The sequence below is a fragment of the Chionomys nivalis genome, chromosome 25 (genome assembly GCF_950005125.1).
Source record: "Chionomys nivalis chromosome 25, mChiNiv1.1, whole genome shotgun sequence".
NCBI classification, from domain to species: domain Eukaryota; kingdom Metazoa; phylum Chordata; class Mammalia; order Rodentia; family Cricetidae; genus Chionomys; species Chionomys nivalis.
In genome coordinates, this window is record NC_080110.1 from 36,700,983 (window position 1) to 36,706,531 (window position 5,549).

The window sequence follows — 5,549 nt, forward strand, 5'->3', positions numbered from 1 at the left end:
GTCCCCGAGAGTCCCTTTCCATGCTGACCCCAAAGGAAAGGACTACTCTGTAGTAACTGATGGCTAATTTCAGCAGCTTTATTGAGATACAATTCAGACATCAGACAGTTCATCCGCTGACAGTTCGTAGTTGAGGGTTTCTAGTGTAGATCTGTGCACCCATCACCATGGGCACTGTAGAATATTTCTTTGCCCCTTTTCTTAGTCTGTGTGCTATTGCTGTGAAGAGAAAACATGACCACGACAACTCTTACAAAGAAAAAGATTTTACTGGGGTTGGTTTACAGTTCAGAGGCTTAGTCTGTTATCATCATGGTGGGAAGCACGAGGCACGCAGGCAGGCATGCTGGGAAGGTAGCTGAGAGTTCTACATCCAGACTGGCAGGCAGCGGGAAGACAGAGCGCCTTTGGGCCTGGCTTGAGCATTGGACACACTTCAGCAACAAGGCCACACCTCCTATTAGTGCCACTCCCTATGACCAAGCATTCAAAAATGTAAGCCTATGAGGGCCATTCCTATTCAAATGACCACGCTCCTACAAGAAGCCCTGCACATACTAACAATCACTCTCCAGTGCCTCTAAATCACGCGCAGGGCTGGGGAGCAAATTCCCTACTCTATGCCTAGCAAATTTGCTTATTCTGAGTATTTCACTTGGAATCATGCAGTGGATGATCTTCTGGGATGCCTTCTTCCACTGCGCATAGTTCTTGGTCTATGTTGCAGCATGAATGGGCACTTTATTTCTTCTTATTGCCGAGCAGTCTCTCCTCGCATAGCTGGACCACTATCTAGTCATCAGCTGATGGACACTTGTGTTGCTTTAGCCTTTGAGTGTTACAGGCAAGGCTGAGTTGAACAATCTATGTACAGGTGTTTGTGAGGGTATGTTTTCCATTCTCTCGGGCCTATACTTAGGGATACAGTTGCTGAGTTATCGTATCTCTGTGTTTAGCATTTTAAAGATTGGTCAAGCTGTTTTCATGCTGATTGTATCATTTGCAAACCAACCACCTGTGTGTGAGGGCTCTGGATTTTTGGGGTAGTTATGCTGTGTCTTTTCAAACTGGAGATTTTATTAGGTATGAGATGGCATTTGATTGTAGTTTTGATTGATACTTTCCTGGCCAATGATGTGAACACTTGAAGTGCTTGCTGGCTACTTGCACGTCTCTAGAGAAAGCCTGTTTGAGTCATCTGTCCTCAATCAGGTTATGATTTTTCTATTTTTGAGTTATAAAAATCTTTAGATTATTTGGAATACTAATTCCTTATTGATGACTGTGAAAGTTGTTTTCTCATCTGTTTTTTTTCTTTTTTCTGTTTTCTTGATGATACCTATTGACATTCATGCTTAAATGAGAATGAAGTTCTGTTTTTCTCTTCCTTTGTTTCTGTGTGTGTGTGTGTGCACGCGCGCACGCGCACGTGCAATCAAGGCTTACTTCTGTCTTTGTTCTGTGAGTTTTAAAGCCTCTCACTTTCTGGGTCTGGCCTTTGCACAGTCAAGGTGGCTACCCACAGTGATGGCTCGTTTAGAGCTCAAACAGCATCTTTCTTCCTGCTACCAACGTTCTTGTCTGACAAGAAAACATGAAGCCCTCTGTGCCCAGGGACCACAAAGTTGGATAGCTTGTTGGTGAGAGATTATAGAACAATTCCCTCATGAGATGTCCAGTCCAATATACTTGAGGTCCATGCCTTCAGCACTGTTAAGATGATGCCCCACCGTTGTTTGCAGAACGTGAGTTCTTCACACACATCTTTCAAAATTATTTTAAGAACAAGAAATGAGGCCTTTTCCCTGGAGCGCCAGTGACCAACTATGACCAGGAGAGGGCAGCAAAGGCCAAAAAGTACTCCTTACTGGGTCTAGTTTAAATAGGTAAAATCAAAACCAAAACCACCATGGAATAAAAAGTCAGGGAAACCAGGACATAGCTTGCTGAAGACAAACAAGCAAACAAACCTTGTCGTGTTCAATTCAAAGCACCTATGCCTGAACTCACACTAGTGTCTGCGCAGAAACGCCATGCAGTGACATGGACCCTTGTCAGGAATACGCTAGGACCTTGAAGTGGGTGAGCAATTTTTATTTTTTCTTAAATAAGCTTCCAAAAAGCAAATCTGAATACCTACTACATGAAAGCCTGGCCAACTCAAAGTCAACTGATTACAAAGAATGCTTCTAAGGAAAGACCACACTGAACTCTGAGTTACCAGGGTGACATCTTCCTTGTGACCTCCTATATGAGACAAGTCCCCATCCATGTAACACAATGAACAGCAACCTGAGGAGGAAGACATGTTTGTGATGATGACTGGGACACTGTTCATCCACACACTGGCGGCCATAATGGTATTGGCTCCTCTTACCCTCTCTGAGGAGTGGATGGTGTGGGGAGGGAGGAAGGTGGCGGGAGTGGGAACTGGGATTGGTCAGTAAAATGAGAGAAGCCTCTGCAGCCTCACCTACAACCATAATGCCACCTGTCTGCAGAATCACTGTCTTTCATTCTTCACTTGCTTTCCGTAGGAGCCATCGGCTCACCTGTGACACACGTATTTCTTTCCAGATGCTCCATAGACACCCCCACCTGTCCAAACTAAGTTGGCATATTTCTCACAAACTCTTTTCTCTCCCTGTATGCCACACATTGTATTCCTTCCATATTTAGGGGATCAACGATCCTCCTCAAGCCTTTCTCCCTAACCTTTTCTGAAGCCTCCTCTCTACACACTCTATCTGGGTTAAGGTTAGGACTCCGAGATCTGAATGCCAACAGGAGGTAAATAAAGGAGTAAGGACAGATGGTAAAAGGCAAAAGATTTATACAATCTGAAGCGAAACCAGAGTAAGGACAGAATGGTAAGGTGGTGGCCAACTAGAGCCAGCAGGCTTCATTAATGGAGGCACAGAATACTTAGACCAAACAACCTCTTGCCATGAGGAAGTACTAGCCCCACGTCGCCAGGTGTTCTGTATGTAACAGAGGTCTCCATTTTAAATGTGTAGTCTTCTGATTTTTAAGCTTGACATGTAAGTACACTTAAAAAGCAACAGCCAGTGTGGAATGGGAACAAGGAGGCCTTGCTTGCAGTCCCATGCCCACTGCAGAGCGCACATGCTGATACCCAGGCTCCCTGTTTGTGTGCTTGCAACCCCATGCTCACCGCAGGACACACATGCTGATGCCCAGGTTCCCTGTTTGGTGCTTGCAGCCCCATGCCCACCACAGGACACACATGCTGATGCCCAGACTCCCTGTTCGTGTGCTTGCAGCCCCATGCTCACTGCAGAGCGCACATGCTGATGCCCAGGCTCCTTGTTTGTGTGCTTCCAGTTTACAGTTTCTGCACAGACGCTGCTAATCTCCAGCAGGGAACACTGTGGACGTTTCCCGAATTCTTCATCACGTCACTCCTCTGTCAGGGTGGTCACCAGCATGTATAGTGTCATGATGATGTCTACTGTCGTTCTGACGCAGGGCACTCACTAAATGCCAGCTAGATGAACATCCCCATTGAACTGTCCCAGAGCCCTGTGAGGCACTGTCATCATCACTGAAGAATGTCAGGACAGCAGGTGAAAGGCCCAGAGTCCCGCGCTCAGGTTCATGCTTTGGGACCTTTCTCACCTTATTCTTTCCCTTTGCCTTCCTATGTCCCGTCCAGCGCTTTAAAAGTCTTTGTGAAGCTTTACCCCTTCTTCCCACAGAGAAATCCAGGAAGCTCTTCGCCCAATTCTTATCATGACTCTTTGAAGCGCTTTCCTCAAGTCTCCCAAGTCCCCCTCTAGGTATGGGACTGTCTGAGACTGGCAGTGCCATCTGGATGGGGTGGCTCAAATACGGACTTGAGAGGGTCTTAGTCTCTACCCTCTGGGGTGCTCTCTGACCCTCTGTTCCATGCCCGGGTTGACTAGCTGCTTGGAGAAGTTCTATGAGTCACACTTCTTCTGGGCAGGTTCCAGATCTGAGAGAAGGAACCTTTCAAACTCGCCTCCCCCTGGAAAATGTATTATGTTTTAAATTCACGGTCATATGAGTTGGGTTGTACTGGGTGGCACTCAACATATCGCCTTGGAAAGCTTACATGGTTAAACACAGAGGTCCTATAATTACTAGATATACATGTGGGCCTTACACATCTGAGAACCACCAGGGGAGTGACGTCATAACTGTGATGGCAGTCCTTGGCTGTCAACTTGACAACATCTTCAGTGAACTAAAACCCAAGTGTCAAGGCACACCTGTGAGAGATTATTCTTAATTATTATTTGAAGTGGGAAGATCCACCTTAAGTCCGGATCATTTGAGATTGGAAGGAGCCACCTTAAGTCTGGGTCACACCTTCCGATGGCTGCCCATATAAAGGACTTTTATTCTTTGTCGGCTTGCCCTCCCTCTCTCTGGCAAGTCCAGTCCTCCACTGACATTGGAGTCTACTTCTCTGTGATCCCAGTGTGTACAGAAGACCAGCTGAGACACCCAGCCTCGTGGACTGAACAGCTACTGGATTCTTTGACTTTCCATGGATGGAAAGCCATTGTTGGACTCGCTGGACCACAGCCTGTGTAACATTCCAGTAAATCCCATATATATCTATTCCGTCACTTCTGTTCCTCTAGAGCAGAGGAACAAAAACTTCCTAATGCTACGATCCTTAAATGCAGTTCCTCATGTTGTGGTGCCCCGCCCAACCATGAAGACATAACTGTGATTTTGATACTGCCATGAATCATAATGTAAATATTTTTGGAGATAGAAGTCTGTTGGGAGGTCGTGACCCACAGGTTGAGAACCACTGCTCTGGAGACCCCTGACTAATAACAAGGAGAAAGTCAGCTGACAGGGAAATTTTAGCGGAAGCAGAGCAGCTGTAACTTAGGGATTAGTTAGATGCATTAAGCCCTGCACATCATCTTCCTAGGCGAAGTCTCTGTCCACAGAAGCATCCCTAGCACAGCGGCCCACTTGACAAGGCTGCCACCTGCTGAAGAGATGGCGGGGCTAGGTTTCTGAAGAGCAGCCAAGAAGCATAAGGAATTAGTCCTGCCTAAAGTAGGAAGCCATGGTCAGGTATTTCAGGAGAGGGGCTAGTCAACAATAATCTGTCTAAAACACAGCCAGGCCGCAAAATAGTTGAAAAATAATCATTTCTTCTACAGATATTGATCTACAAACCCCGAGCGTAGACTACTTACAACTAGATCCAATAACTGTAGAAGGTAAGTACCCACATCACAACGGGAGTTATCACTTATTGATAACATGATATTGTGGCGTCTTCATAATTGATTTAAATCTACCTGAAGGTCCCAGAGAGATGCGCTTGTTTGATAAATCTCAAATGAGCAACAACGAAGCAATGTATTTGGAATAATTTATATCGTACTACAGTTCGCACCTCCTTGCAGCCCCTACTGTGCCCGTGGGGCGTGGACCAGCAAATAAACATGGAGCAGAGAGCCAGTGCTCACAGCCAGCCTCCTGGGTTTGACTTCTGCCCTGCTGCTCCAACTCTACACTCATTATTTCCTCGTTAG